This window comes from Colossoma macropomum, unplaced genomic scaffold (assembly GCF_904425465.1).
Source record: "Colossoma macropomum unplaced genomic scaffold, Colossoma_macropomum, whole genome shotgun sequence".
Classification (NCBI taxonomy): Eukaryota; Metazoa; Chordata; class Actinopteri; order Characiformes; family Serrasalmidae; genus Colossoma; species Colossoma macropomum.
In genome coordinates, this window is record NW_023494798.1 from 30019207 (window position 1) to 30031480 (window position 12274).

At 41.2% G+C, this 12274-nt stretch overlaps 1 protein-coding gene across 2 annotated transcripts in view; it reads left to right on the plus strand.

Moving 5' to 3' along the window:
• sipa1l3 (signal-induced proliferation-associated 1 like 3) overlaps window positions 1–12274 on the plus strand; it is a 160783-nt gene that overhangs the window by 37672 nt on the left and 110837 nt on the right. For both annotated transcript variants that reach the window (XM_036584863.1, XM_036584864.1), the window contains exon 2: window positions 2082–2174. The gene's annotated coding sequence lies outside the window, so the exon portion shown is untranslated. The remainder of the gene's footprint in view (window positions 1–2081; window positions 2175–12274) is intronic.

The window sequence follows — 12274 nt, forward strand, 5'->3', positions numbered from 1 at the left end:
CGCGCTGAAGTGTGCAGTGTTTTGGCCCACAAGGACTGGAGCCCTGACAGATATGCAGTAGAACACAAAGGAACTAAGTTTTTAGAATGGTATTGATTTGTAATAGATGTGGGGTCTCAAAAAATGATGCCTGCCAATTTTTGTGCACATTGACTTTTTGACCTTGGTGTAGCACGCAGCAGATTTTTATCAGATCAGAGTCAAAATACCTCGAAAACAGTACCATATTTGGACTTCTATTAGCGCAGCTGTTGAAAGCAATGAAGGAAATCATTCCACTGCAGTTATTTCTGTATTTTAGTCTCAGAGTGCACCAGTATGTTAAAATCTCTAACATTTTCATCTATAAACGATGCCACTGGACCCCACTACAGGGGATTGGTTTCTAGATTTGTCGCCGTTTTCAGTGCTCATGAGTTTTCATGGCTGATAAAATCAAAGTCTTAATTATAATGTCATTTTATAGACAGCAGAAAACATTTAGACATAAATTTAGAGTTCATATTGCGCACTTATAAATGCTTCTCATGGAACCCACTCTGAACCCACCCTGTCATCTTGCCTGCATTTTTAAGCAGACTCGATTTGTCCAATATGGCTGTTGGTGTTGGACATAAACAGGCCAGTGGTGTCCATGGCGATGCCTGGCCTCCCTCAGGCTGGTCGTCAGGGTGGAGCCCTTTAGTCCGTCTGTGCCCATTTCTGTGGGTGAGCATGGCAGCTGGCACGGCCCTGGAAAGGCCACTGAGGTCCAGGCTGGACAGACCGAGTGCCATCTGGGTCCTCATCCACAGGGCAGCGTCCTCCTCTGCTGCAGACACTCCAGCAGCTAGCAGTTCCTTCAAGAGCCTTAGGCTCCTAGACTTCTGTCAGAAGAGGCCAAGTGAAGGACATAAACTGTGCAGAACCTTTTAAGCCAGCAAATCCAGTTGAGCTGGTTTGAGTTTAGAGCTGGGAAGAATGAGAAAAAGAATCATTATAATAAAAGGTGAATGTGATGAAAAGGAAAAAGGAAAACACTTGTAAAAACATCATACAGTCAACAAATGATTATACAGTAAATAAAGCAGATAAATGAAGGAAAAAATAGCTGAACAATATAGAAAAAAGTATTTTTCTTTAATACCTTAAAATACATTACAATGACAAAAGTGATGAATAAGTGGAAACACAAAAAACAGTTGCGAATTCCACTAATTTTTCAAAAATTCTGCATAAATTGAATGTTGGGATGTGAACTAAGCTAATTTATTCAGGGTGGTTTGACTAAAATGGTTCATTGTAGAGCAAATTACTGATTTGGATTGCTTTATAGTGGTGGTGATAGGAACCAGGAGTCATGATGTAGTCATTTTATTTGCTACCCTAAACCACCAGTGAACCTACGCATGTCTTCTGAGTTTCTATGTGCAGTGTTGATAATGATAAAATAGCAGAAAAACTGGAAAAAAAACTTTTTTTTGGCTACTGTTTTGCCTTACAATGCCTTTGCACATTTAACTGCATTTTAAAAAAAAAATATTAAACAATGTCTCGGGCATCAGGCACCTTTTAGAGGCATTAAACTCTTCTGATTCTGGTTCCTGTCACCACCACTGTGAACAGTTCTGACGCAGTAAGTTTCTCCAGAACGGAGCATTTCACACCAAACCACTCTGAATGACTCTGAATGAAAAATCTGTGGAATTCCTCTTTAATTACTGTTCCGGCGTGATCGTAATGCAGGAAATAAGTGTTGAGTTGTTGAATAAGTAAATAAGTGGCACATGTTAGGTGCTGCATTTGTAAATGCCTCAGTAGATTTACTGGCTGCTCACTCTTTGTCCTATTTAGCTACGACTGTTTCATGAATGAGAAAAATTTGTAGCCCTCTTTATGGCAGCGTTTACACCTTTCCTTGCTCTGAATCATCGGCTTTACAGCTAAATCATGGGCACACTTTCTCAGTGCTACATTTTTTTGACATTTTCTTTCATTGTTGCCAAATTTTTATCTGTTGTTGTCCAATTGAAATACTTGCAGTTACTGCTAATAGAATTTAAATTGTGCTCTTTAAAATGGGTTTCTCTGATTTTTGACAGGCAGAGAGAGACACAGAGAGAGGAACGACTAAAGCCAGCAGTGTCCTTCCAGCAAAACAAGAACTAAATGAAACTGCCACTCAACACGCTGTCGTAAGTATACTTAAAGTTTTTGTTGTACATCTTACTGACACTCTGCACCACTGCAGGCCCACTCTGTGCAGTGATGCAGGCAACCACATGATGCCATGTGGACCAGTCGCAGTCATGGGGGTCTCTTTTCCTTCTTCAAGCTGGGTGGCGCGTGCGTTTTCACCTTTTTGATGCAGAAAGTTCTCTGACTGCTCCTCCTTCTGTCGTGCTGTTGTTTTCAAAGTAGTTCATGGCGGATTTTGAGGTATGTTTAGGATCATTGTCCTGTTGTAGAAGCCAGCCTCTTTTTAGCTTAAGTTTCTTGATGGACTGTGTTAGATTTGCTTCCAGTGTTTGCCGGTATTTAGTGGAATCCATTCTTCTATCAACCTATGTCATGTTTCCTGTACCACTGGCTGCCTTGCTACTCAGTGCTTAACAGCTGGCAAGGTGTTCTTATCATCAAATGCTGCTCTTTTTTCTCCAAGCGCCCTTTTAGTGATTGTACTCAAATACCTCATCAGTCCACAGCACTTGTTTTCAGAATGCCTTCTAGACGTTGCATGCTTCAGGCGTTGTAGAAGGGTGCGCCACTGCTCTAGTGTCAGTTAAACCTAAATGTGTGGATGCGTAGTTCGTGATTATATACAAGCTCCATTTAGAGGAGGGACCCTGACAGCAAACTGGGAGTTTGTGAAAGCAGAGCTGATATGCATATCTAAAAGAATCTGTGGTGAAACTCCCCAGTTTGACTAAAATGTAGTGACTGTATTTGACTAAAATACAGTGACTAAAATACAGTGACGGTATTTGTTTGACTAAAATACAGTGATGGTATTTGACTAAAATGTTTGACTAAAATACAGTGATGATATTTGTTTGACAAAAATGCAGTGACTGTACTTGTTTGACTAAAATACAGTGACGGTATTTGTTTGATTAAATTGCAGTGATGGTATTTGACTAAAATACAGTGACTGTATTTGTTTGACTAAAATACAGTGACTGTATTTGTTTGACTAAAATGCAGTGACAGTATTTGTTTGACTAAAATACAATGACTGTATTTATTTGACTGAAATGCAGTGACTGTATTTGTTTGACTAAAATACAGTGACTGTATTTGTTTGACTAAAATACAGTGACTGTATTTGTTTGACTAAAATGCAGTGACTGTATTTGTTTGACTAAAATACAGTGACTGTATTTGTTTGACTGAAATGCAGTGACTGTATTTGTTTGACTAAAATACAGTGACTGTATTTGTTTGACTAAAATACAGTGACTGTATTTGTTTGACTAAAATGCAGTGACAGTATTTGTTTGACTAAAATACATTGACTGTATTTATTTGACTGAAATGCAGTGACAGTATTTGAAGGTGTCCATGTTAAAGTTACAATGTGCTTTTCATATCACAGAACACTGCCACATGCCTGATGTCAGTGTGAAATGTTGATTATTGAGAAAAAGTTTAGTACAAAAATAAAACACAACTGTGCCGAATCTCATAAGCCCAGAACACACTGACCCAGAGCACCAGCAGATCTGATAGGGTCGGGTCGGTCTGATGTCATTCCTACGTGTGACTGTTGTGCAATGTTCTCTCCAGAATGAGCCTTTGATACTGATTTCTGTCGAGAGCTGTAGTTTGTGTTTGCGGTTGAATGCTGGGTCGCTCTGGGCTTTGCAGTAACAGAGTCTAGATTAAGGTTTTTAACCCAGCAGAGCGTTCCAGCCTGCCCGCCAAGACAGAGAAGACGGAGAAGTCGCTGCATTACACCATCAGTTAATGACTCTCTAATGCGTTCTGTTGTCAGCTGCAGGCTGCGTCTCAGCGCTGATGGAGCTTCGCTCTGAGTGCTCGCTCTGCACACAGACAGTTGGAAGTCTGCTGCTCGCAGTCAATATTTGCCTTTGTAAGTTTCTGGCTTCTGGCATGGGAACAAACAACAAACGAATGAGTGAATACCAGAACATCAATAAGTGCTTTCACTGAAGTATAGAACTTTTTCCATCATGGTATTATTAAATTTCAGAGACGAGCCCTTCATGTGGAGTACGTTATATCATGCCATATTACTTTATAGTCATAAGAACTGGTCCAGGCCACCAAGACATGGAAATGTGGTTCATTTATGAATATTATTCAGACAGAAATTGCAGCTGTCATGTTAAATGAACTAACATTGCTTGTTCAGCATGATGAAAATTCCTTGGTATCTGTTTAAAGTTATTGCTGGTGCTAACAAAAGCAAGCAGTTTTATCATAATTATTTCTCATGGTCAGTGGACTGTAAAGGCCAGTCCAAACAAGCTTCAGCTTGTTGTTTTCAAAGTAGTTCATGGTGGATTTTGAGGTATGTTTAGGATCATTGTCCTGTTGTAGAAGCCAGCCTCTTTTTAGCTTAAGTTTCTTGACGGACTGTGTTAGATTTGCTTCCAGTGTTTGCTGGCATTTAATGGAATCCATTCTTCTATCAACCTGTGTAATGTTTCCTGTACCACTGGCTGCCTTGCTACTCAGTGCTTAACAGCTGGCAAGGTGTTCTTATCATCAAATGCTGCTCTTTTTTCTCCAAGCGCCCCTTTAGTGATTGTGCCCAAATACCTCATCAGTCCACAGCACTTGTTTTCAGAATGCCTCTGGATTTCTAGATGTTGCATGCTTCAGGCGTGGTAGAAGGGTGCGCCACTGCTCCAGTGTCAGTTGAACCTAAATCCAGTAGTTCCTTTGCTGCTGAGGTGCCCAATCCTGGTCCTGAAGATCTACCACCCTGCAGAGTTTAGATCCAATCCTAATCTAACACAGCTGACCCAGGTAATCAAGATGTTCAGGGGCATCTGACTATATAAGCCAGGTGTGTTGGATCTGAACTCTCCAGGGTGGTAGATCTCCAGGACCAGGATTGAGCAACCCTGCTTTGCTGTGATGTGGGGATTTTGCTTTGCCTTTCTGGCCACAAAATCAGTTCTATTTGAGAGTTAGCTGGTCTTTCAGATTCTGCCTTGACTTTTCAGTTCCCCTTGACTGCCATTTCTTTGTGCGTTTTGGACATTGGAAGTGCTTTGATATCATTTGTGTAGCCTCTGCTTTATGGGCATCGGTAGCTTCGTTTTCTGATCCTTAGCCAGCGGCTAAGGGAGCCCATGGTTGTCGATTGTTGGCACAATGTTTGTAGACACTCTGGAATCAGCTGACAATTCCTAATAACCATATGTGATCTGCCTAACCAGGCCTAATGAGTTAAAAAAGTTTGGAGACTTTACATCTGGGAGGGTATCCAAACATTTTCACATGCATGAATTACTATTTTAGATTTTTTTGTTTCTATTTTTAAGTTATTTCATTAAAAAGTAGTCTGGTTGTGTTTACTTGTTTTTACTTCCAATACCAATACAATATGTAATTTGGCTGTGAGTGCCCAAACTTTTGCCTACAACTGTATACAAATATTTCTGTTTATTTAAACATTTGAAACGATGTTTGTTGTTTCTTGATTTTCCTTCTTTCTTTACTCGGCCAAAAAAGCGTAAAGCGGTAAATCACTCGGTAACATCCTCCCTCTTGTACTTTACTGCCTAACTGTCCGCTGTGCTCCTCCAGCAGTAGGTCTGTGCAGCGCGGCGTCTCTGTTTTCGGCTGTAATTGTTAGCAGGAGCTGCAGTTAGCAAGTTTGTGCAGACAGCTCGGGCCGAGGCCACCCAGCGCTCCCTCCGCTCTCCTCTTCCTGCTCCGTCCATCTGGCCGTGCCCGAGCGAGGGTGGGGGGTGCTGTGGTTACTGCGCGGCTCTCGCAGGGCTGCTGACTGCTGTAAACGTAAGGCTTTAGGGATGCTTTGAAGTGCGTGGCTGCTCTGCGAGGATCTGCGCTGGGGTAAATGACTCTTTGCCGGCTCATGTTACTCCCTGTGGAAATGCTGTTCGTGCTGGAGGGATGACAAAGGGAGCTGCTCTCTGTGACGGAGCGAACAGGAGCTGCTTATTTCATCAGGAACCTATCCCAATTCAGCTCTTTGTGTCATGGAGAACAGTAGTTGTTTTATTTGGAGCGTAGCCTAATTCAGAGCTGCTCTTTGTGATACTTTTTGTGCAGGGCAGCAGTAGAAGTCGTGGAAGAACTCATGGAAGTCACGGTTATTGCTGACGATATGCTGTAATTTTATATTGATTATTTCTCACTCTTTAAAACAAGCATATAAATTTGTGTTTGTATTTAGAAGAGGAGAGACTTTATTATGATTTGGATTTGAAAAAGTTTGTTGTGTACAATCTTGTTTTGTGGGAAGAAAAAACATCCTTTACATTTTTGGCATGTTTTTGTTATTTGTTGACATCAAAACAAACGGAAAAACATTGCAAGTGCGGACGCGAACCTGACGATACAGAAAGTACAAGTCTAAAGTTTGGATGTGCATTTTTAGAAGTTAAACATCTCGTGGATGTCCAGTTGATTGATGCTGCTGTAATGTTGTTGAGCTGTTTTTAGCTATGTGACATACTGTTGTCTGTTTTTACTGATGACAGTATGTCATATAGATTAGAACCTACAAGCTAAGCTACCCAGCTCAGAACCATTTTAGCACAAATTAGCTCTGGACAAACATTCCTGGTTGTATAAATAATGTTGTTTATAATAATGTAATGTTATTTATAATATTATTTATTTAATGTTACACTGTGTGTGTGTTTGTATGTGTATATATATATATATATCGCTGTTGTCAGAAGAAAACCTTGTATCTCCAAAATGGTAACTTTACAGGAAAAGGAAAAAACCTACTTTACTTTTAATGCAAGTGAATGGAACCAGACATTTTTACAAGTCATTTTGGGTCATTTCCTTTGGTCCATTCATCATGAAATTTACATACAATGTAAAGGGCAACAGGCATTTTCAAATTATGTCAAAAACCGAAAAACGACAAAAATGAAGATACAAGGTTTTCTTCCAACAACAGCGAGATATATATATATATATTTAGAGGGCAGCGGTAATGTTTATTTATTAATCGTTTGTTTATTGATTGTGAAGTGTGGTCTTGGCTGATCGACTGCATTAGACCTCTCTCTTTAATATGCTGGCAGTCCCCCGGTCAGACACATCATTTGCAGACAGGAACAGAAAGTCACGCTGATCATACGAGGCGGAGAGAGTGCAAATAAGTCATTGGATCACACGTACACACACTCCGGAGCATGTACAGCCTGTGGGCGGTGCGGCGTATGAATAATTCACCCCTATCCGGCGCTGGTAGAGTCCCACTGCTGTTCCTCTCATACAGCACTGTTACTGATCACTCCGCAGGCCTACACTGCTGCAGTCGGTCAACCCGGGATGAACACTTTAATACTTTAATGCTTGTTACACCAAACGCTTAAAGGAGAGAAATGTGCAGCTGTAGTGCGTCTGTCACTCTGAAGCACTGCTGATGCTCCTGCTGACTACAGTGACACTAATGAACTGCCTGTGGCTGGCAGTCATATCGGTACAACTCAGAGTAAGCAAGATACAATAAGGGGTCGTTATTATTAGCACAAGTCTTACTGTGCAAACGTCTGACAGCCGAGGAAATGGTTCATTTATGTTGACAGTACAAGTGTTTGTGCCTGTAAAACTCTACAGAAACTCTTTTAACCTTACAAGGCTAAAACAGGTGATCTCTAAAGTAGCACTGACTTCTGAAATAGCTCAAATTTGCGATTGTCTAAGAGTCAAGTCAAAGTTTATTCATACAGCGCTTTTTACAACAGGTGTTGTCACAAAGCAGCTTTACCAAAAATCTGGGTCTGAGCCCCCATGAGCGTCGCCAATGGCGACAGTGGCGAGGAAAAACCCCCTCTGAGCACGAGGAAGAAACCTGAGAGGAACCAATACTCAGAAGGGGAACCCATCCTCCTCTGGTCGACACCGGTAGCAAACAGCATTAGAATAAAATAGTAGAATACAAAACAGGAAAAACAGGTGGAGCAGTGGGTAATTAAATAGTTTGAGTTTATGCAGCAGCAGCAGCAGGGGGGTCAGTTCAAAGAAAGGCCAATCACACATACAGCCTGCGGGTCGCGTCCGGCCCAGTTATGGCTCTTGTTTGGCCTGCCAGATGAATCCATGTTCTAAATGGGAATCATCTTGTGGACGAAAATTGACCGTTTACAAAATTAAGAGTGACGAGGCTCAACCAATCACACAACCAATCGGTTGCATTCTGATTGGCTATCCACACATCCATTTCCATCATTTGGACAGGTTTTTGTTTTTCCACTTAAATTCTGGTCAGCAGTAGTGAACAGCTGCATGCACTGGACAATGTGATGAAAAAATAAGCCCAGGATGCACCGCACAAACATTTAGAGTCGAGATGACCCGAAGTGCTCAATGGAACGGTCATCAGTGGAATGAACCACAGTTAGTCAACCAGCTGGCACACTGTGAAGGGGTTGGTTGACCTTGTAATGATGAATAATGATGAAGTGCTTCAAAAGGCTTTTATTATCTCTTTGATTTTTGTGCAAACCTGGCTATTTGCTCAAAATTATAATTTAATGCTATCCAGGTAGCCAGCGAGCTACAGCGGTTTGTTTACAACCTCAACTGAATTAAACGGTTATCACTCATGAGCTCTTCACTGCAAAATGTAGGATATGACTGAAATGCTGCAGATATTTCTGTTTGGGCCCAGTCCCATTTCTCATTTTTACCCCTACCCCTTGTTTTTGAGTGTCTCCTTGCCCCTTGGAACTGAGTTACAAGGGGTGGTGGTTGAAATCTTCCCTCTGAAATGGGACCCTCAAATCAAAAAGAGCATCACTTCATTAACACTACTAGCGCTGCTCTGTAGGCGACCCTGCCAGTCTGCAGTGACAGCAGAGGAGGGTAAAGTTCAGCTCCTCACTGCTGGGCTTTAGTTACATTTAGGGAATCATATGCCTTCAAAGAGGGGGGCAATTATTTATTATCACCCACCTCTAATTCTTCAGTAATATGAATCTGAAATCAGCTGTTCACCAGCTTCTTGTTCGAATTATCCCGTTCCACCTTAAATGGTGCAGCAGTTCTGATGCCTGAGGTGCCAGAATGTAACTGATGCAGCATTTAAGGTGGAGCGGGACATTTAGCTATCTAGCTACCGAGACATCAGCAAACTACAGAGATTTTTTTTATGCTTATTATGAACAAAAGGACAATAATACGTTGAAATAACATTAAATTAAGATAATTCAGAGGTTATCATAATTTTTCTTTGGTCGCTTGAAGTCATGGTACCTTAGCATTAGCCGTCTTGTCAGAGCTGTATGTTCAGTTCACTGCTGGAAATTGTATTAAGACTGTGTTTCTGATATTAACAGTGGAATCTGACTGCACTCGTCAAACATCACTAGAGGACAGCTTTGTTCAGCTCAGCTCAGCTCTGACTGTGTGGCCAGTCTATCTTGGACGTTCATGCCCAGTGGGTGCGTTTCGTGTCTCCTCTCCTCCTACACGCTGCGAATAAGCAGCGAGCTGTGATTGTTTGTTTTCGCGTGTCAGTCAAAAGGCCTCTTCCGGACAAGGTAGGCGGTTCTTTGACACGTTATGCAGTGAGAAGCACCAGACTCTCTGTCTGGCCTGTGGCACTAACTTTAGTCTGACTCATGTGATATTTGGTCATTTTGTTCAGTCAGAATATACCGTTCAGATAAATGATGGAAATAAACCCAAATAAATAAACACATTGATTAATGCGGAGTTGTTGATGGATTAAAGGCGTTCTGACTTTTTCTTTAAAAATATGGCCCACTTGATAAAGACTGTACGTGTCTCTTTACCTAAAATGAGTTTGACACCCCTGACTTAGAGGTGAACATCTTAACTGTATCTTTTTGTTTTGGCAGCATTTTCTAGAACTAGAATTACTTTTAGCTGTTGCTTATTATTTACTAGTTGGACTCAAACAAAGGGCAATTTCTTTTTTTCCCCATGAAGATATTTTAGCTCTTGGTAAACAGTACCTCAGTTCCGCTTCATATTTACTTATTTCGTCAGTTATTAGTTGATTAATGCACATAAGTAATGGACAAAAATGTATTTATTTATTATTTTTATTCTTTTGTTTTGCAGCCCTATTGGCAAAGCTTTTTAATGAACATTATTAAAGCTGTTTCAGAAGATCAGAAGATCTGTCTGAATATGTTTCATACACACTTTAAAAAGATGGGTTCTTCAAGGGTTCTTTAGTAAAGAAAATGGTTCTATATAGACCCGTGAACACTCACAGAACCCTTGGCATCATTAAAGCGTTCTTTGTATTGTGAAAACAATCTTCAGATTGATGGAGAATGTGCTGTAGATGGTTCTACATAGAACCAGAAAGGGTTCTACCGTTGTTGCAAGCTTGACATCGTAAGAATAGAAGAGCTTTTTTTAGTGCTAAATAGAACCCTTTTCAAAAAGGTTCTATATAGAACCATCTACAACACATTCTCCATCAATCTGAAGAACCTTTTCACCATGCAAAGAACCCTTTAGTCATGCAAAGGGTTCTGTGAGGATTCATGGTTCATTTTCTGTACTAAAGAAGCATTTTCTAGAACTGCCACCCGTCCTGTCACTCTTTCCCAAAATAGACGAGCTGCTCATGCATTTTTTTCATTTTTCCTACTTTAAGGACCCCTCTCTCTCTCTCTCTCTCTCTCTCTCCCTCTCTCTCCCTCTCCCTCTCCCTCTCTCTCTCTCTCTCCCTCTCACTCACTCACTCACTCTCTCACTCTCTTACACTCTCTCTCTCACTCTCTCACTCTCTCTCTCTCTCTCTCTCTCTCTCTCTCTCTGTCTATCTCTATCTATCTATCTATCTCTCTCTCTCTTCCTCTCTCTCTATCTCTGTCTCTCTCTCTCTCTCTATCTATCTCTCTATCTATGTCTCTCTATCTATGTCTCTCTATCTCTCTATCTATCTCTCTCTCTCTCTCTCTCTCTCTCTCTCTCTCTCTCTCTCTCTCGGAGCAGATGCTGATTAGGACTGTGCTCAAATTATTGCCATAGCGATATGCATATTGAAACAGTGATGATAAAACCGATGCTCTGAAGTTCATACTTTCACAAAACAGGTAAAAGTTTGTTATCCGAACTGTATTTCATAGTATTTTAATTATCGAATTTGATCAAATATCTGCTGTAGCCCTGAAACGTATCGTTAAAGCCCAGCCTTAACCCTGACGTGTGTGGCGTTGCAGTGTTTGGTGCTGCGTCTGAACACCGGCTGATCCAAAAAGCCACAAACACAGTGACCGCAGGGCAGGAGAGGGGAAGAAGGGAGGCCACGGTTGAGAGAGAAATGGGGCAGGGTGTGGGGGGGCTTTAGGAAAGGAATGAATGTTATCCTTTGTGCGTGTGTGCATGTTTTCTCAGTTCCTCCACTCTTTTTCTCCTCCTATTTTCTCCTCTTCATCTCTCTCCCAGCTGTGCTAATAACCTTTTCAGCATATTCAAACTGAGATGAATGTGCAGCAGGTCTGTGTCGTCACTTACTGAACCCGGCCTTCGCTTTACCTGCACAATAGTTACACCGAGCTGCTTTTTAATTATTCATTGTTCCAGTTTACACGAGAGACCAGACGTTGAGTTGAAACGCACTTGTTTTGGAGTTTTGACTCTGCTGAGGTGGAGTATCACGTAACGTTTTGAAAGAAATGAAGGCTGGCGTGAGAGGCGGAGGCGTGTCCCTCCTAGGGGACCAAACCCCTTACAATCGCGAAGGTGGAGCTGAGGGATTTTTGATCTCTCAGGAATTGTGTGCAGCTTTCAGCTTTCTGTTCTGGTCACACAGTCACAGTGATAACGGACACAACGTCATTGTGAGGGGAAAGAAAATACACACCACAGTCCTGATATAGTGTTATTGTGGGGCTTTCTGAGCTGCTGTCCACTTGATGGATGCAGGAATGGACAGATGGACAGGCAAATGAAATTAAATGGATGACTGAAATAATTATTTAAGAAATACTGTAGGAAGAGTTGAATGTACAGTGTCTGAGACCCCACACTGAAGATAAGGGATTTTTTATTTAAACATGGAAATGAACAACAAAGCATTTTCACATTTTGAAAATTTTAAAACAAAAAAGGTTATGATATGTAGAAT